The 19,523-nt window shown below is 41.6% G+C and overlaps 13 non-coding genes across 13 annotated transcripts; all 13 read right to left on the minus strand.

The window, feature by feature from the left end:
• Positions 1–208: 208 nt before the first annotated feature.
• Positions 209–317, minus strand: TRNAL-CAA (transfer RNA leucine (anticodon CAA)). Its single transcript has 2 exons — positions 280–317; positions 209–254 (listed from the first exon to the last, which is right to left on the minus strand). It is a non-coding gene; the product is annotated as a tRNA-Leu (tRNA).
• Positions 318–638: 321 nt separating this feature from the next.
• Positions 639–747, minus strand: TRNAL-CAA (transfer RNA leucine (anticodon CAA)). The gene is made up of 2 exons: positions 710–747; positions 639–684 (listed from the first exon to the last, which is right to left on the minus strand). It is a non-coding gene; the product is annotated as a tRNA-Leu (tRNA).
• Positions 748–1,626: 879 nt separating this feature from the next.
• TRNAL-CAA (transfer RNA leucine (anticodon CAA)) lies at positions 1,627–1,735 on the minus strand. Its single transcript has 2 exons — positions 1,698–1,735; positions 1,627–1,672 (listed from the first exon to the last, which is right to left on the minus strand). It is a non-coding gene; the product is annotated as a tRNA-Leu (tRNA).
• Positions 1,736–2,056: 321 nt separating this feature from the next.
• Positions 2,057–2,165, minus strand: TRNAL-CAA (transfer RNA leucine (anticodon CAA)). The gene is made up of 2 exons: positions 2,128–2,165; positions 2,057–2,102 (listed from the first exon to the last, which is right to left on the minus strand). It is a non-coding gene; the product is annotated as a tRNA-Leu (tRNA).
• A 174-nt stretch (positions 2,166–2,339) lies between these two features.
• Positions 2,340–2,448, minus strand: TRNAS-CGA (transfer RNA serine (anticodon CGA)). The gene is made up of 2 exons: positions 2,411–2,448; positions 2,340–2,378 (listed from the first exon to the last, which is right to left on the minus strand). It is a non-coding gene; the product is annotated as a tRNA-Ser (tRNA).
• Positions 2,449–2,768: 320 nt separating this feature from the next.
• TRNAL-CAA (transfer RNA leucine (anticodon CAA)) lies at positions 2,769–2,875 on the minus strand. The gene is made up of 2 exons: positions 2,838–2,875; positions 2,769–2,812 (listed from the first exon to the last, which is right to left on the minus strand). It is a non-coding gene; the product is annotated as a tRNA-Leu (tRNA).
• A 320-nt stretch (positions 2,876–3,195) lies between these two features.
• TRNAL-CAA (transfer RNA leucine (anticodon CAA)) lies at positions 3,196–3,304 on the minus strand. Its single transcript has 2 exons — positions 3,267–3,304; positions 3,196–3,241 (listed from the first exon to the last, which is right to left on the minus strand). It is a non-coding gene; the product is annotated as a tRNA-Leu (tRNA).
• Positions 3,305–3,525: 221 nt separating this feature from the next.
• On the minus strand, positions 3,526–3,634 carry TRNAL-CAA (transfer RNA leucine (anticodon CAA)). Its single transcript has 2 exons — positions 3,597–3,634; positions 3,526–3,571 (listed from the first exon to the last, which is right to left on the minus strand). It is a non-coding gene; the product is annotated as a tRNA-Leu (tRNA).
• Positions 3,635–3,954: 320 nt separating this feature from the next.
• Positions 3,955–4,063, minus strand: TRNAL-CAA (transfer RNA leucine (anticodon CAA)). Its single transcript has 2 exons — positions 4,026–4,063; positions 3,955–4,000 (listed from the first exon to the last, which is right to left on the minus strand). It is a non-coding gene; the product is annotated as a tRNA-Leu (tRNA).
• Positions 4,064–4,813: 750 nt separating this feature from the next.
• TRNAL-CAA (transfer RNA leucine (anticodon CAA)) lies at positions 4,814–4,922 on the minus strand. Its single transcript has 2 exons — positions 4,885–4,922; positions 4,814–4,859 (listed from the first exon to the last, which is right to left on the minus strand). It is a non-coding gene; the product is annotated as a tRNA-Leu (tRNA).
• An 877-nt stretch (positions 4,923–5,799) lies between these two features.
• Positions 5,800–5,908, minus strand: TRNAS-CGA (transfer RNA serine (anticodon CGA)). Its single transcript has 2 exons — positions 5,871–5,908; positions 5,800–5,845 (listed from the first exon to the last, which is right to left on the minus strand). It is a non-coding gene; the product is annotated as a tRNA-Ser (tRNA).
• Positions 5,909–6,228: 320 nt separating this feature from the next.
• Positions 6,229–6,337, minus strand: TRNAL-CAA (transfer RNA leucine (anticodon CAA)). The gene is made up of 2 exons: positions 6,300–6,337; positions 6,229–6,274 (listed from the first exon to the last, which is right to left on the minus strand). It is a non-coding gene; the product is annotated as a tRNA-Leu (tRNA).
• A 320-nt stretch (positions 6,338–6,657) lies between these two features.
• On the minus strand, positions 6,658–6,766 carry TRNAL-CAA (transfer RNA leucine (anticodon CAA)). The gene is made up of 2 exons: positions 6,729–6,766; positions 6,658–6,703 (listed from the first exon to the last, which is right to left on the minus strand). It is a non-coding gene; the product is annotated as a tRNA-Leu (tRNA).
• Positions 6,767–19,523: the final 12,757 nt, after the last annotated feature.

The following is a 19,523-nucleotide window of genomic DNA, read 5'->3' on the forward strand; positions in this document are numbered from 1 at the left end:
AGTCTGGCGCCTTAGACCGCTCGGCCATCCTGACAAGTACATGAATATGACTGAAAATGTATGCCATTTTGGATTATGATTCTTTCTTTTAATAAAAAAAATACTGATAATAAAAAAATACTGAAAGTGCATTTTTCGGTATCAATCATACGTATTATAAGACTAATCGAAATTTGAATGTAGTTGCTATTGAAACAATAAAAAGCATTGTCAGAAGTGGGATTTGAACCCACGCCTCTTTACAGAGACCAGAAAGCCCTTTTACAGGAAGAACGGATTCTTGAGTCTGGCGCCTTAGTTAGCTCGGCCATCCTGACAAGTACACGAACATGACTGAAAATGTATGCCAATTTGGATTATGATTCTTTCTTTTAATAAAAAAAATACTGAAAGGTTGGGGTTAGTGTGTTGATGGGATAACTTTATTCCTCTGATCTTCCACAGTTTCTACTGATTACATTTCTTTAATTTATTAGGTGGCACGTTGCTTTGAAATAAATGTGATCAAGATATCTATGTAAAAAAAAAGAACAAATAAAACACAAAGAACTACTAACTGCATTTATCGGTATCAGTCATACGTATTATAAGACTAATTGGCAGTTGAATGTAGTTGCTATTGAAACAATAAAAAGCTTTGTCAGAAGTGGGATTTGAACCCAAGCCTCTTTACAGAGACCAGAAAGCCCTTTTACAGGAAGAGCGGATTCTTGAGTCTGGCGCCTTAGACCGCTCAGCCATCCTGACAAGTACATGAATATGACTGAAAATGTATGCCATTTTGGATTATGATTCTTTCTTTTAATAAAAAAAATACTGATAATAAAAAAATACTGAAAGTGCATTTTTCGGTATCAATCATACGTATTATAAGACTAATCGAAATTTGAATGTAGTTGCTATTGAAACAATAAAAAGCATTGTCAGAAGTGGGATTTGAACCCACGCCTCCAGGGCCGGCGCCACCACTAGGCAAATCTAGGCATTTGCCTAGGGCGCCAGCCACGGGAGGGCGGCACTTCGCCCGTCGCATGGAGGCTGCAGGGGTGTCCGTGCCAGGTACCTGCGGCACTGTGTGATCTGGCGGCGGGGTCCCTGCAGTGATGCGCGCTATCCAGCAGCCAGGCGGCGGCGCGGGAAGCGCTGCTGGGTTTGAAAACATTCCGCATGCTGATTGGCTGTGATTCAGTGTGCGGCGAGTTTTCAAACCCATCAGCGCTTCCCGCACCGCCTGGCTGCCGGATAGCGTGCATCACTGCAGGGACCCCGCCGCCAGATCACACAGCACCGCAGGTACCCCCCCCCCCCCGTAGGCACCGGGGCGCACCCTCGCCTGGGGCGCTCCGGTGCCTTGCACCGGCCCTGCACGCCTCTTTACAGAATTCAAAAAACCCTTTAACAGGAAGAACGGATTCTCGAGTCTGGCGCCTTAGACCGCTCGGCCATCCTGACAAGTACATGAATATGACTGAAAATGTATGCCATTTTGGATTATGATTCTTTCTTTTAATAAAAAAAATACTGATAATAAAAAAATACTGAAAGTGCATTTTTCGGTATCAATCATACGTATTATAAGACTAATCGAAATTTGAATGTAGTTGCTATTGAAACAATAAAAAGCATTGTCAGAAGTGGGATTTGAACCCACGCCTCTTTACAGAGACCAGAAAGCCCTTTTACAGGAAGAATGGATTCTTGAGTCTGGCGCCTTAGTTAGCTCGGCCATCCTGACAAGTACACGAACATGACTGAAAATGTATGCCAATTTGGATTATGATTCTTTCTTTTAATAAAAAAAATACTGAAAGGTTGGGGTTAGTGTGTTGATGGGATAACTTTATTCCTCTGATCTTCCACAGTTTCTACTGATTACATTTCTTTAATTTATTAGGTGGCACGTTGCTTTGAAATAAATGTGATCAAGATATCTATGTAAAAAAAAAGAACAAATAAAACACAAAGAACTACTAACTGCATTTATCGGTATCAGTCATACGTATTATAAGACTAATTGGCAGTTGAATGTAGTTGCTATTGAAACAATAAAAAGCTTTGTCAGAAGTGGGATTTGAACCCAAGCCTCTTTACAGAGACCAGAAAGCCCTTTTACAGGAAGAGCGGATTCTTGAATCTGGCGCCTTAGACCGCTCAGCCATCCTGACAAGTACATGAATATGACTGAAAATGTATGCCATTTTGGATTATGATTCTTTCTTTTAATAAAAAAAATACTGATAATAAAAAAATACTGAAAGTGCATTTTTCGGTATCAATCATACGTATTATAAGACTAATCGAAATTTGAATGTAGTTGCTATTGAAACAATAAAAAGCATTGTCAGAAGTGGGATTTGAACCCACGCCTCTTTACAGATTTCAAAAAACCCTTTAACAGGAAGAACGAATTCTCGAGTCTGGCGCCATAGACCGCTCGGCCATCCTGACAAGTACATGAGCGTGACTGAAAATGTATTCCATTTTGGATTATGATTCTTTCTTTTAATAAAAAAATAATGAAAGGTTGGGGTTAGTGTGTTGATGGGATAACTTTATTCCTCTGATCTTCCACAGTTTCTACTGATTACATTTCTTTAATTTATTAAGCTGCATGTTGCTTTGAAATAATTGTGATCAAGATATCTATGTCGAAAACAAGAACAAATAAAACACAAAGAACTACTAACTGCATTTATCGGTATCAGTCATACGTATTATAAGACTAATTGACAGTTGGATGTAGTTGCTATTGAAACAATAAAAAGCTTTGTCAGAAGTGGGATTTGAACCCACGCCTCTTTAGAGACCAGAAATCCCTTTTACAGGAAGAACAGATTCTTGAGTCTGGCGCCTTAGACAGCTCGGCCATCCTGACAAGTACATGAGCGTGACTGAAAATGTATGCCATTTTGGATTATGATTCTTTCTTTTAATAAAAAAATAATGAAAGGTTGGGGTTAGTGTGTTGATGGGATAACTTTATTCCTCTGATCTTCCACAGTTTCTACTGAATACATTTCTTTAATTTATTAGGTGGCACGTTGCTTTGAAATAAATGTGATCAAGATATCTATGTCAAAAACAAGAACAAATAAAACACAAAGAACTACTAACTGCATTTATCGGTATCAGTCATACGTATTATAAGACTAATTGGCAGTTGAATGTAGTTGCTATTGAAACAATAAAAAGCTTTGTCAGAAGTGGGATTTGAACCCAAGCCTCTTTACAGATACCAGAAAGCCCTTTTACAGGAAGAATGGATTCTTGAGTCTGGCGCCTTAGACCGCTCGGCCATCCTGACAAGTACATGAATATGACTGAAAATGTATGCCATTTTGGATTATGATTCTTTCTTTTAATAAAAAAAATACTGAAAGTGCATTTATCGGTATTAATCATACGTATTATAAGACTAATCGAAATTTGAATGTAGTTGCTATTAAAACAATAAAATGCTTTGTCATACACATTATAAGACTAATTGGCAGTTGAATGTAGTTGCTATTGAAACAATAAAAGCCTTGTCAGAAGTGGGATTTGAACCCACGCTTCTGTACAGAGACCAGAAAGCCCTTTAACAGGAAGAACGGATTCTTGTGTCTGGCGCCTTAGACCGCTCGGCCATCCTGACAAGTACATGAGTGTGACTGAAAATGTTTGCCATTTTGGATTATGATTCTTTCTTTTAATAAAAAAATAATGAAAGGTTGGGGTTAGTGTGTTGATGGGATAACTTTATTCCTCTGATCTTCCACAGTTTCTACTGATTACATTTCTTTAATTTATTAAGCTGCATGTTGCTTTGAAATAAATGTGATCAAGATATCTATGTCGAAAACAAGAACAAATAAAACACAAAGAACTACTAACTGCATTTATCGGTATCAGTCATACGTATTATAAGACTAATTGGCAGTAGGATGTAGTTGCTATTGAAACAATAAAAAGCTTTGTCAGAAGTGGGATTTGAACCCACGCCTCTTTACAGAGACCAGAAAGCCCTTTTACAGGAAGAACGGATTCTTGAGTCTGGCGCCTTAGTTAGCTCGGCCATCCTGACAAGTACACGAACATGACTGAAAATGTATGCCAATTTGGATTATGATTCTTTCTTTTAATAAAAAAAATACTGAAAGGTTGGGGTTAGTGTGTTGATGGGATAACTTTATTCCTCTGATCTTCCACAGTTTCTACTGATTACATTTCTTTAATTTATTAGGTGGCACGTTGCTTTGAAATAAATGTGATCAAGATATCTATGTCAAAAAAAAGAACAAATAAAACACAAAGAACTACTAACTGCATTTATCGGTATCAGTCATACGTATTATAAGACTAATTGGCAGTTGAATGTAGTTGCTATTGAAACAATAAAAAGCTTTGTCAGAAGTGGGATTTGAACCTAAGCCTCTTTACAGAGACCAGAAAGCCCTTTAACAGGAAGAACGGATTCTTGTGTCTGGCGCCTTAGACCGCTCGGCCATCCTGACAAGTACATGAGTGTGACTGAAAATGTTTGCCATTTTGGATTATGATTCTTTCTTTTAATAAAAAAATAATGAAAGGTTGGGGTTAGTGTGTTGATGGGATAACTTTATTCCTCTGATCTTCCACAGTTTCTACTGAATACATTTCTTTAATTTATTAGGTGGCACGTTGCTTTTAAATAAATGTGATCAAGATATCTATGTCAAAAACAAGAACGAATAAAACGCAAAGAACTACTAACTGCATTTATCGGTATCAGTCATACGTATTATAAGACTAATTGGCAGTTGAATGTAGTTGCTATTGAAACAATAAAAAGCTTTGTCAGAAGTGGGATTTGAACCCAAGCCTCTTTACAGAGACCAGAAAGCCCTTTTACAGGAAGAACGGATTCTTGAGTCTGGCGCCTTAGACCGCTCAGCCATCCTGACAAGTACATGAATATGACTGAAAATGTATGCCATTTTGGATTATGATTCTTTCTTTTAATAAAAAAAATACTGATAATAAAAAAATACTGAAAGTGCATTTTTCGGTATCAATCATACGTATTATAAGACTAATCGAAATTTGAATGTAGTTGCTATTGAAACAATAAAAAGCATTGTCAGAAGTGGGATTTGAACCCACGCCTCCAGGGCCGGCGCCACCACTAGGCAAATCTAGGCATTTGCCTAGGGCGCCAGCCACGGGAGGGCGGCACTTCGCCCGTCGCATGGAGGCTGCAGGGGTGTCCGTGCCAGGTACCTGCGGCACTGTGTGATCTGGCGGCGGGGTCCCTGCAGTGATGCGCGCTATCCAGCAGCCAGGCGGCGGCGCGGGAAGCGCTGCTGGGTTTGAAAACATTCCGCATGCTGATTGGCTGTGATTCAGTGTGCGGCGAGTTTTCAAACCCATCAGCGCTTCCCGCACCGCCTGGCTGCCGGATAGCGTGCATCACTGCAGGGACCCCGCCGCCAGATCACACAGCACCGCAGGTACCCCCCCCCCCGTAGGCACCGGGGCGCACCCTCGCCTGGGGCGCTCCGTTGCCTTGCACCGGCCCTGCACGCCTCTTTACAGAATTCAAAAAACCCTTTAACAGGAAGAACGGATTCTCGAGTCTGGCGCCTTAGACCGCTCGGCCATCCTGACAAGTACATGAATATGACTGAAAATGTATGCCATTTTGGATTATGATTCTTTCTTTTAATAAAAAAAATACTGATAATAAAAAAATACTGAAAGTGCATTTTTCGGTATCAATCATACGTATTATAAGACTAATCGAAATTTGAATGTAGTTGCTATTGAAACAATAAAAAGCATTGTCAGAAGTGGGATTTGAACCCACGCCTCTTTACAGAATTCAAAAAACCCTTTAACAGGAAGAACGGATTCTCGAGTCTGGCGCCTTTGACCGCTCGGCCATCCTGACAAGTACATGAGCGTGACTGAAAATGTATTCCATTTTGGATTATGATTCTTTCTTTTAATAAAAAAATAATGAAAGGTTGGGGTTAGTGTGTTGATGGGATAACTTTATTCCTCTGATCTTCCACAGTTTCTACTGATTACATTTCTTTAATTTATTAAGCTGCATGTTGCTTTGAAATAAATGTGATCAAGATATCTATGTCGAAAACAAGAACAAATAAAACACAAAGAACTACTAACTGCATTTATCGGTATCAGTCATACGTATTATAAGACTAATTGGCAGTTGGATGTAGTTGCTATTGAAACAATAAAAAGCTTTGTCAGAAGTGGGATTTGAACCCACGCCTCTTTACAGAGACCAGAAAGCCCTTTTACAGGAAGAACGGATTCTTGAGTCTGGCGCCTTAGACAGCTCGGCCATCCTGACAAGTACATGAGTGTGACTTAAAATGTATGCCATTTTGGATTATGATTCTTTCTTTTAATAAAAAAATAATGAAAGGTTGGGGTTGGTGTGTTGATGGGATAACTTTATTCCTCTGATCTTCCACAGTTTCTACTGATTACATTTCTTTAATTTATTAAGCTGCATGTTGCTTTGAAATAAATGTGATCAAGATATCTATGTCGAAAACAAGAACAAATAAAACACAAAGAACTACTAACTGCATTTATCGGTATCAGTCATACGTATTATAAGACTAATTGGCAGTTGGATGTAGTTGCTATTGAAACAATAAAAAGCTTTGTCAGAAGTGGGATTTGAACCCACGCCTCTTTACAGAGACCAGAAAGCCCTTTTACAGGAAGAACGGATTCTTGAGTCTGGCGCCTTAGACCGCTCGGCCATCCTGACAAGTACATGAACATGACTGAAAATGTATGCCATTTTGGATTATGATTCTTTCTTTTTTTTTTTTTTTTTTTTCAAAACTTTTTTATTGAGACATTGCATATATTTACACATAGTATACAGTAAATGTTGTACAATGCATGGTATGTAATAAAATGTTTAAACAAAGTACATAAGTCTGATGTTATTAATCCAACCGTCTTACATTTTATGTAAACAATCCTGGTAACGAGCTAGTTAGTGGCTTAGGCAATTGTTAATCAAGAGGGACAGGGGGGTCTTGAGCAGCTATCCTAGTGAGATACCATGTAGTCGATTTTAAACTAGTATGTATCATTCTTCTTGTATTGGGAGGTAGGGTGGGTATGTAGGAATCCCATAGAAGGAAGAACTTTTCTACATATTTGTTCCTATCGATAGTAGCTTCTATCCAATCCATTCTGAATAAGAAGTGGAGTTTTGCTAAAAATAAGGGAAATTGTGGGGGGGTATGATCGGTCCAACTCTGGAGGATAGTTTTTCTTCCCGCAGCACTCAAGGCCAATAAGAGTTTTTTGCTTTCTTTCGTTATGCGGAGGTTCGGGTCAAATATGCCCAATATCGCCCATTCTGGGTTCATAGGGACAAACGTAACTAATTTGGCCTCTGCATAACGTTTGACCAAAAGCCAAAAGTAGCGGATTATTGGGCAAGCCCACAGACAGTGGTAGTTGTCTGCTTTTTCCATGTGGCATTTTGGGCAGGTATGAGCATTGGAAGTTCCTATGTGGTATCTTCTAATAGGGGATAGGTATGTGTTATGGTATACATTAAGAAAAAGTTGTGTGTACATGCTGGCCTTAAGAGTCTGTCGAGAGTAAAGAAGACCCTTTTGTAATTGTTCTATATCTAGTGAGGGAAAGTGTGTCAGCCAAGTGGACATTCCCCCTTTTATTGTTGAGTGATCAATGATTTTTCTTAAATAGGTGTAATGTATGGATACAGCTTTAGAGGTTGGAACGGAGTAGGACAACATGGTATCCAGGGTATTAGTCCAGTCAGCATTCGAAAAGTGATTAATAACATGCGATACATAGAATCTAGCTTGTATAAATGCCAGTGGGTATGGACTGACCATAGTGTGTTGAGCTGATAGTTCGGAGAAACGTAATGGGCGCTTCTCTTCTTTCATTACCAGCGACCCTACAGAGGTGATACCTGCCAGCTTCCAAGCCGTGAAGGGGTGAGCAGCCATGCCGTCTAAGAATGCCGGGTTATTTAGGAGGGGTAGATATAGGGAGTGGTATTGGCTCAAACCTGTTGCGTGTCGCAGTATATGCCATATTTTCCTAGTAGTCCATAAGAGGGGATTGAGTTTCAAATTTTCGGGTATTTCCTGATCGTGTTGGTGTAAAAAGCCAATTAGACTGGTGTTGCCTAAGGATCCTTGGTCTAATGTTGTGTTGGTGTAGACAGAGCTGTTGTGTAGCCAGTCTCGTAAATGTCGAAGTAGAGCTGCATAGTTATATGTGGTGATATCAGGGAAGTTTATGCCTCCGTTAAATGTTGGTTGTATAAGTTTTCTCATGGCTATACGGGCACGTCCATTTTTCCAGATAAATTTGCGAAAGAGCGTTGTGATATGTTGGGTGTCTTTTTTTGTTAGTAATACAGGGAGTATTTGTAAGGGGTAAAGTAATCTAGGAATTGCTACCATTTTTAATAGGTTGGCTCTTCCTAGGTATGAGAGTGAGAGACGTTCCCATCTGGTGATATCGTTGTTTAGGGTACTAATAGCTTTGGTGACATTTAATGTGTATAGGTTTGCAGGGTTGCGGGGTATTGAGACCCCTAAATATGGGATATGTGAGGTCTGCCATTTTAATGTGAGTTGGCTTGCCCACGTGGGAGGGGTATTGGGTCCATACAAGAGCATGGCTTTGGATTTGTCAATATTAATACTAAATCCAGTTATAGGCTCAAAGGCGGTTAGTTTGTCTAGAATTGAGGGCAAGGTAGTTTCTGGGTTGGCTACGTAGAGGAGGATGTCATCGGCGAAAGCCGATAGTTTCAGCTCTTGTGTGCCTATTTTTATGCCTTTAAAGTCCGGCCAGTTATGTAGTGTGCGTAGGATGGGGTCCAAAGCAATGTTAAATAGCAGGGGCGATAGGGGGCAGCCTTGGCGGGTCCCTTTTTCTAAATAGAAACGGGGTCCTTTGCAGCCGTTGATCAGTAGTGAGGCTGATGGGTTTTGATAGATGGTATGGATGAAGGCTATAAATTCCGGGTCAAACCCCCTTTTTTCCAGGACAAAGAATAGATGTGGCCATAATACCATATCGAATGCTTTGTTCGCATCCAAGCTCAAAAGCATGTTTCGAGATCGAGGGGAGTCATGGGAGGAAATGATTGCTGCTAGTGCCGCGCGGACGGCTTTAATTGAGTGTCTTCCCTGTACAAATCCCATTTGTGAGGGGGTGAGTATGTCAGGTAAGATAGTTTGAAGTCGTAGGGCCATTGTTTTAGTTAATAGTTTATAGTCTACATTCAAGAGGCTTATGGGTCTATATGAAGGTAGTAAGGTGGGGTCTCTGTCCGGTTTAGGTATGAGTGTTATGTGGGCCTCATTAAAAAGGGGGGATTGGATTTTATCTTTATATATGTTTTGGAATAATTCTAATAAGGTAGGGGCAATTTGAGTCTGTAGCATGCGATAATATTCTCCCGAAAATCCATCTGGTCCCGGGGATTTACCATTAGGTAGTTTAGATATAACGAGGTTAATTTCCTCCATTGTAATGTTTCCAGTAAGGGCCGATTTTTGGTCAGGTGTGAGGGGGGGGAGAACTTCCATGGGTAATATAGCTTCCTGGGCAACAGGGTCTACAGGTGATGAGGCAAATAAGTTTTCAAAGTAGGTTTGAAATTGCGAGGCAATTTCGGAGGCTTTAGTTAAAATTTTCCCGTTTATTGGGTGCTTTAGCGAGGTAATGATGTTACGTCGTTTGGGTGGTTTCGATACCATCGCTAGTAATTTGCCGGCTTTGTCTCCCCATCTGTAGAATCTGTTCCTGGTATAATCTATTGAGTGTTTTGCTTGGGTAGCTAAGTAGGTTTCAAATAGTTGTCTAGCTTGTTTATATGGTAGAAAGGTGGAGTCGGAGGGGCTAGTTGAGTAAGCATGGAAAGCTGCTGTCATCTCTCTATTGAGGGTGTCGTGTTTAATTTTAGCCTCTTTTTTCTTTTTGGCAACATAGCCAATTATATGGCCTCGCATAACTGCCTTTGAGGCCTCCCAGAAGATGTCCGGGCGGTCCCAATAGGCTAGGTTGTCATCCACGTAATTGGTCCAATTATATGTTAGGTATGATTTGAAGTCATCTGAATTAGATAGATATGAGGGGAATCTCCAGATATGGTCTGTCGGGTGCATATGTGAATGGTTTAGAGCCACCATAATTGGGGCATGGTCGGAGATTATTATGTCATAAATATCAGTTCTACATACATCGGTTATTAATTCATTAGCTATTAGGAACTTGTCGATACGGGAGAGTGAGTTATGTGCTAGTGATAGATGCGTGTGTGTTCTATCCGTTGGATTCAGTAGTCTCCAAGGATCGGTTAATCCTAAGTTTGTGTTTAGGGATAGTAAGAACCGGCTTTGGAAGTCTGTGGTCCTGGGTACACATGGGGTTCTATCAATTGTTGGGTCTTCTACCATGTTGAAATCGCCACCCAAAATTATTGGATATTTGGTATGATTCTTTCTTTTAATAAGCAAAATACGGAAAGTGCGGGCACAGGGTCATTGGGCGGAGCCACGGCGGCGTGCACGTGAGGGAGGTGGCTCCGTCCCTTCGGAATGGTTAGCTAACAGCCGGGCTTCTATCGCTCCCCCTCTCCCCTTATACCTGGCTGGCTTCTTGCCTGTGTCAGCCGCGGGACTGCTGGAGCCTTGGACGTGGTGGACTTTGTAGCATGTCCCCGGAGCGCTGGCGTCCCTGCCGGAAGAAGGTGATGTCATCGACCGGCGCCCGAAGTCCAGGACGGCGTGCCTCAGCGTGTGCTGGGGAACCAGCACAATCATAAGCTGGCAGAGATCTTTTTTTTTGCTCCATAAGGTCAGCGGACGCCAGGGACAAGCAGACCCCCTTGGGAGGAGGCTATCTACACCTTTTACCACCCTGACGCTGACGCTCTGGCCTGTGTAACAGGAAGCCATCCCTGCAAGGCACTTTGAGTGATCGTTTGGAACTCAAGGATCTGTTGATGCTGGGGAGGGAGTAGGTGTCAGCACCCTGGAGAAAAGTCACTGCAGTCCAATCAGGAGACTACAGCAACCGCAAGTATCAATTTTATACATTGCTGCCTGAACTATCATTTCAAGTTTCCTGATAACAATATGCTTGCTTAACCCTATATTGTTTGGGTTATATTGTGTAAGGCCATATACACACCTTATACGGAGGGTGATTTCTAACTGACGGACTATCTGAAACTTGATTGAGAGTGTTTTGTAGTCTCCCAGGCAGAGTATGGAGTGAAATTTGTTTGGGTGTCAATTTACCCCCCTGAAAGAAATTACAACCCTGTAGTGCGGTGCTAAAGGACTTTTGATTCAGATTCTATAAGTACTGATGGGGAAGACCGGCCAATCCGCAACAGCCGCTAGGCTGGAAAAATATGCCCGCACGCAGGCACATAGTGCCAATGGGTCGCGAGACACCACTCTCCAGACTACCCCCATAAAAGCCGGCAGTGGCCCACCGAGTAATGATGTTACTATGGCACAGTTGTTGGAAGCTATCAACACCAGTGAAACTCGACTTTCCCAGCAAGTTGAAAAAGTTCAATCAGATGTGATACTGATCCGAGATGACATGCAAAAGATTCGTCAAAGGATCACGGAGGTAGAATCCTGGGTCTCACAAGTTGAAGACAGGGTTGACCCCTTAATTACCCAGGTCAAGGTGCTGTCAGATAAAGTGTCTGAAATGCGCAATAAAATTTTAGATATGGAGGGACGGATGCGCAGAAATAACATTCGATTTGTGGGCTTTGAAGAGAGGGTGGAGGGGCACTCTCCTGAGAAATTTATCGAGGATTGGCTCCGCAGTTCTCTGGGAAGTGAGGAGCTCTCCCCCCAGTTCTCTATAGAAAGGGCACATCGCACTCCAGCCAGACAACCAGTACCTGGGGGCCCCCCTCGGACTTTCATTGTACGGGTACTTCAATCTAAGGACAGAGATACTATATTAAGACTTGCCCGAAGTAAGGGTGACCTTATGTTTAATGGAAAAAAAATCGCAGCATTTCCTGATCTACCCTATGAAATACAGAAGGGAAGGGCCGAATACCGGGACGTTAAGGCAAGGTTGAGGGAGTTAATTATTAAATATGCCATGCTGTATCCCGTGAAACTCCGGGTGATTCAAAACGACAAATCCAAATTCTTCCATTCACCAGAAGAGGCGGCAGCATGGATTGATCTGAATTTCCCAGGCCGAAAACAGCTCATTAACAATCGATAGTTATCTGAATACCCAAGAAAGGAAATGAGCGTTACAGAAACAGTGATGATTATTGATATATGGGACTCTTAGTGCTGTATCTCTATTGTTCAGGTTTTCTTTTTCTTTTTTTTTGAGTTATGCCTGACTTAAAGTGCTGCTAAGGCTATTCTAAAATATTCAATCACAAGGAACAATGGAAGTTGTTGGTTTATAGATAGTATATTATTGTAATTATCCAGCCTGGTTTAATCTGCCTTAATGTGTGTATATGGTATTTAGAAACACTAAGAATAATTGTACTGGTTGGGAGTTAGGGGTGGGGGGGGGGGAGAGAGCAGTAAAAATGTGTCAAAGGATGAAACCGGAGGGGCGGACACGCTTGGTTGGGGTGGCTTGAAAGTAACTAGTCCGAGGAGTTGGGTAGGGTAGGGTGGACGTTTTGCAACAGGTATGCCTAAGTGGGTAGGTAATACAGGGTGGGGGAGGGAGGGTGGGTCAATGTTTTGTGTTGTTTGTCCATGTATGTTTTTGCATCCAGAAAGTAGGTTAGTAAGAAGTAGTCCTCGGAATAAAAATAATACCAAATCCGGACAGTTGCCAGCTTGTGCACTGACAAAATGGTGAGAATCTGTACATGGAATGTGCGGGGTTTGAATGATCGGGTCAAGCGGGCATTAGTTTTAGATCAATGCAAAAAGATGAAGGCTGAGATAATATGTCTTCAAGAGACTCATTTGTGCGGCGATAGATTGTTAGCTCTCCGTCGCCCCTGGATTGGGCATGCATATCATTCCCAATTTACCTCATCCTCAAGAGGGGTTTCTGTATTTGTTAGAAAGAGCCTCCAGTTTCAGTGTATTGCATCCGAAGTGGATTCTAGGGGACGATATGTATTTCTTGATGCATATGTGGGAACTGTTAGAATTTCAATCATGGCGGTCTATATTCCCCCACCCTTTTCATATGAGGTGTTGAAAGGGGCACTGGAATTTGCTTCATTACGACCAGACAATTACATGCTATGTTTGGGTGATTTTAATGCGGTAATGAATCCATGTCAGGATAGGTGGAGAAGGGATGGTGTGATCTGCAAGGAGACCGGAGGAATTGCTGATTTTATGAAGAGCATAGGATGGTGGGATGTGTGGAGAACCAGATACCCCACCGAACGGGAATATTCATGTTATTCCATATCACATAATACCTTCTCCCGGATCGATATGGTGTTTTCCTCTGAGAATTTGTTAAAATATTTCACCCTTATTGAACACTGTGCACGAGGAATATCCGACCACTCCCCTATGCTGGCCCAGCTAGACTTTGATAGCTGTAAAGGCTTCAGATATTGGAAAATACATCCTTCATGGCTTAACCAAATAAATGGGGAGGAAATGAAGGAAGAATTAGGTACACAGATAGAGGGGTTCTTTGATATAAATACAGACACTTCCAAACCCACGTATACCTGGGATGCATTTAAAGCCTACCTTAGAGGCCTATTGATAAGGAAAACATCCTTCTTAAAGGGTAAATGCAAAGAGAAAGATAGGATGTTAGAAACTAGAATGGTAGAATTAGAACAGAAATATCTCCTTGATAACAATTCACCAACAAAAGCAGCTTGGCTGGCTGCCCAGCGGGAATGGATAGGCCACCTACAAGTAATGGCAGAACTTCGTATATTAAAACAGTCACATCAGTTCTATCATAATAATGATAAATCAGGAAGATACTTGGCCTATATTTCACGAATAGAAACTCCCTCAAAGACAGTCACCTGTATTCGCTCGCGGACAGGAGAGTTGGTCTATGGCAGCGTTCGCCAACCCGTCGCTCGCGAGCGACGGGTAGCTCGCCGGGTGTTTTAGAGTAGCTCGGGGACTCCAGTCCCCGCTGCCGCTCATGTAATGGCGGCGACTGGGCAGGGTGAGTGTGACCGTCTCTAAGCGGCACGGGCGCAGCAGCAGCATGCGCCTCGCGGCATCTAGCACAGCAGGAGCACGCGTGGGCGGAGTCCTCCTGCCACGCATTGGCCGTGTTGTTGTGTATGCGGTAACACGGCGGCGTACCGGCGACAGACTGCAGAGAGGACCCTGGAGTGACTGACAGCCCTGGAGTGAAGGGAGAGGTTTCCCCAGCAGCGCACGGACCTGAGTGAGTTCCCGCCCGTCACCGCGCACTGTTTGTCCACGGGTTGCCGCACTTATCGACGCCACAGGTATAATGGGCATCATGTGTATGGCATATGTTTAATGAGTCATTAAACATATGCCACACAAATAATGCCCATTAAACATATGCCCCACACCTTGATACTCATTAATTAATAATCATCAAGGTGTGTGGGGCATATGCCACACACTTGATGCTCATTAATAATGAGCATCACGCTGTGGGGCATTTGTATAATGGAGCATCACACTGTGGGGCATTTGTATAATGGAGCTTCACATTGTGGCATATGCATAATGGAGCATCACGGTGTGTGGCATATGTATAATGGAGCATCACGGTGTGTGGCATATGTATAATGGAGCATCACGGTGTGGGGCATTTGTATAATGGAGCATCACGGTGTGGCATATGTATAATGGAGTATCACGGTGTGTGGCATATGTATAATGGGCATCACGGTGTGGGGCATATGTATAATGGTGCATCACGGTGTGGGGCATTTGTATAATGGAGCATCACGGTGCAGGGCATATTTATAATGGGTATCACGGACTGCACTATTGGGGTCATGTGTATCTGGCACTGCACTATTGAGGGCATATGTGTATCACACCCCCATTTTCCATGGCCGCACCCCATGTGGCTACAGCTCTTAGAGAGCTGACCATGCCCCCATAGCGGAAAAAATGGGGGATGTAGCCTCGCACGAATTCCACGGTAGTAGCTGAACCCTCTAATTTTTTGTGCGTGCCTTCGGCACGCGTAGATGTCTCTTCTCCTCTGCCTCCAGTGTTGGGAGGTATGTTTGTGACATATTGGACATTGCAGTGTGTGCCATATTATGTCTGGGGCATTGCAGTGTGTTTTTTTTATATATTATGCAGATTTTTTAACATTTTTTACTTTAGTAGCTCTTCGGGCGGTTTATTTTGTCGCGAGTAGCTCCCGACCCAAAAAAGGTTGGAGACCACTGGTCTATGGGGTGGAAGAAATAGCGGGCATCTTTAAGGAACACTTTGAAGATGTATATAAATCCAGTACTATAACTACTTGGGAGGAAATAGAGGAATACCTTGATAATATAACATTACCAAAGCTAACAGATGAAAGCAGAGACTTATTAGACTCCCCGATTACGTTGGAGGAACTGCGCGCAGCCATAAAGACTCTTACGGCCGGGAAGGCTACAGGAGTTGATGGCCTCCCGATCGAAATATATAAACAGTTCGGAGATATTATTGCTCCGAGGCTCTTGCAATCCCTCCAGGGTATGGAACTAGAGGGGAAGCTAGCAGACTCATTGACCGAAGCTATTATTGTAGTAATACCTAAAGGGAACAAGGACCCCACTATAGTTGATTCATATCGCCCAATATCATTAATAAATTCGGACGCAAAAATATTTGCGAAGGTACTGGCGGTAAGGTTGGGGAGGGTAATAAGGGAATTAGTGCACCATGACCAAACCGGGTTTATTAAGGGAAACTCTACTGCTATTAATATTCGTAGGGCTTTTTCATACATCCAGTCTGCCGAGCAAACCAGAGAAAGTGTTGCCATCGCATCATTCGATGCACAAAAAGCATTTGATTCGGTAGAGTGGACGTATTTGAGAGTCATTATGCAAAAATTTGGGTTTGGTCCTAGATTTGTGGGATGGGTCTCAATAATGTATCAGGACACAAGGGCAAGAATAATGGTAAATGACTACATCACCGATTCTTTTCGATTAACTCGTGGCACCAGGCAGGGGTGCCCCCTCTCCCCCCTCCTGTTTGCCATGGCTATTGAGCCGGTGGCATGTAGGCTGAGAGTGGTCGCGGGGTGGAGGGAGGGGGGGGGCAGACGGGCATGGTGTCACTATACGCCGACGATATTTTGTTTGGGGCCTCCGAATATGTAAGAACCATACCCCAGGCAATTGCCTGTATAGAGGAGTTCGGAAGGTACTCGGGGTTGACTATTAATAGGAATAAGTCACATTTGTTGGTTACCCGAAAGAGGAAGGAGGAAATACCCGACTTTGGCATTCCCATAGTAGATAATTTTAAATATCTAGGTATTATTGTATCAGCTGAACCTTGTAAATATGTATTAGAAAATATTGATCCCCTGATATGTCATTTAAAAATAAGCTGTAAAAATTGGGCAAAGCTTCCCTTAACCATGCTGGGGCGTACTAATTTGATAAAAATGGCTATGTTACCAAAGTTTCTATATGTCTTCTTGCACGCACCCTGTTATATCCCGAACCGGGTCTTTAATAAGATTAGAGAAATTGTGTCGTCATTTATTTGGAGAAATAAAAACCCCCGAATTAGGTATGATATTTTGATGCTGGAAAGGGAAAGAGGAGGCCTGGGCCTTCCAAATTTTAAGACCTACTATTATGCCGCCCAGTTAGTACATTTAAATCAGTGGATGGGGGGAGAAGTGGTCGGGTTGGAATTGGCAAAACTTATCAGAAGTTCGGCACCAGGGTATACCCCGCTCCAGGTCCTATTAGAACAGCAATGTGGTAGGAACACCCCTCCCATAATTAAGCAAGCAAAAAAGATCTGGTGGTGGATATCTAAAAAAATTGGTTACAAAGAAGTGGACCCCGACACATATTTATTCTCAATAGAGTCCCTAAAAAAGATTGATAAGTACCAAGGGTCAAGAATGTGGAGGTACTATGGAGTTAATAGTATAGGGCAGGTGTATAATAGTGATGGCATCGGGTCTTTTTCCCAGCTGCAGAGCGAATTTCAGTTACCACAGAGTTTCTTTTTTCAATACCTGCAGCTGAGGAGAGCCTTGTGCCATCATTGGAAGGCTAACGAAATCGAAATTCGGGAATCGCCGGTTAAAAACATCTTAAAGAAAATGGGCACTGAGAAAGCAATCTCTAAATGCTATAGATTTATTGTTGATAACACGTGTGATACAGACACAAAGGCAGCCTATCTGAGATGGCAGAAAGATATCCCCGAATTAACTATTGATATGTGGACAGATGTTTTAAATGTGCAAAGTAAAGTAACCAGCTCGGGTAGAATTCAGCAGGTGCAGTTCAACATAGTACACAGGATATATCTCTCTCCGGTAAGAATTGGAAAATACTCGAAAGAGGGAAGTGTTGGATGTCCCAAATGTACTAGGGGAGGAACAGTTGATAGATGCGACTTCTGGCATCTAATCTGGGAATGCAGTCATCTTAAAAAATTTTGGGAAGACGTGGTCTATGTTATGATGGATCTAGGAATCCCACGACAGGCATTGACAGCATGTAGCCTCATGCTAGGTACATGGACTACTGCCACCTTGCCCAAAGTGCATAGACAACTAGTTGTAAATCTCGGGGCAATGGCCAAAGTCATAATAGCGCGCTCATGGATGGCACAAAAGGGTCCGGATATACGAGAATGGATCAACTTTATAAACTGTACACTAGAGCACGAAAAATATGTACACACGCAGAAAAAACAGATAAAAATTTTCTATAAAATCTGGGATGTGTGGTTCACATCTCGATATTACACTAATCAGTAAGTTTGGCACTGTAAACCACAATCACAGGACTAGTAATGGAGTTTTATTAGATGTATAAGAGGGGGGAAGGGAAGAAATGAGATTAAAAAAAAAAAATACACACTTAATAAGCAACATTTTTTTTTATGAACTTTTTTTTTTTTGTGGCATCATAATACAAAATTTAGTTACATAATCACACGAGGTGGAGCTTTCAGTGTTAGTTATCTATTTATCTACTTTTTTTGTTATAATTAATTAAATATTAAGCTAGAGTTCACACCCGCAGCGGATACCCTAAATGCTTAATTCTGCGCTGTAAGTCTGTGAAGGGACACTGATGCTCGGTGTAGGATTGCACCTGCTGAACAGTCTGAGAAACTCTGAGTAATATTAGAATAAACTATAGCTGGTTATATACTACTTTTTCCTATGGATCTATTTTAAAGATGAAAAAGAACCTACGGATTTATAGAAAATGGAGACCTGAATACTTTAACACTTGGATGCAATAAGGAATGTTGTTTTTTTTTTTTTTTGTGTGTGTGTTTAAAGTAACTACATATGTATATTGTATGTTAATGAAGTATGAAATGTAGAAATGAGGGGAGGGTTACTTTTGTTAGTGTCTGTATTTTTTTATATCTATGTGGAAAATGAATTAATAAAGAATATTAAAATAAAAATACTGAAAGTGCATTTATCGGTATCAATCATACGTATTATAAGACAAATCGAAATTCGAATGTAGTTGCTATTGAAACAATAAAAAGCTTTGTCAGAAGTGGGATTTGAACCCACACCACTTTACAGAGATCAGGAAGCCCTTTAACAGGAAGAACGGATTCTTGAGTCTGGCGCCTTAGACCACTCGGCCAACCTAACTAGTACATGAGCGTGACTGAAAATGTATGCCATTTTGGATTATGATTCTTTCTTTTAATAAAAAAATAATGAAAGGTTGGGGTTGGTGTGTTGATGGGATAACTTTATTCCTCTGATCTTCCACAGTTTCTACTGATTACATTTCTTTAATTTATTAAGCTGCATGTTGCTTTGAAATAAATGTGATCAAGATATCTATGTCGAAAACAAGAACAAATAAAACACAAAGAATTACTAACTGCATTTATAGGTATCAGTCATACGTATTATAAGACTAATTGGCAGTTGGATGTAGTTGCTATTGAAACAATAAAAAGCTTTGTAAGAAGTGGGATTTGAACCCACGCCTCTTTACAGAGACCAGAAAGCCCTTTTACAGGAAGAACGGATTCTTGAGTCGGGCGCCTTAGACCGCTCGGCCATCCTGACAAGTACATAACCATCACTGAAAATGTATGCCATTTTTGATTATGATTCTTTCTTTTAATAAAAAAAATACTGAAAGGTTGGGGTTAGTGTGTTGATGGGATAACTTTATTCCTCTGATCTTCCACAGTTTCTACTTATTACATTTCTTTAATTTATTAAGCTGCATGTTGCTTTGAAATAAATGTGATCAAGATATCTATGTCGAAAACAAGAACAAACAAACACAAAGAACTACTAACTGCATTTATCGGTATCAGTCATAC

Source organism: Crinia signifera, chromosome 9 (genome assembly GCF_055691185.1).
Source record: "Crinia signifera chromosome 9, ASM5569118v1, whole genome shotgun sequence".
In the NCBI taxonomy this organism is placed as follows: Eukaryota; Metazoa; Chordata; class Amphibia; order Anura; family Myobatrachidae; genus Crinia; species Crinia signifera.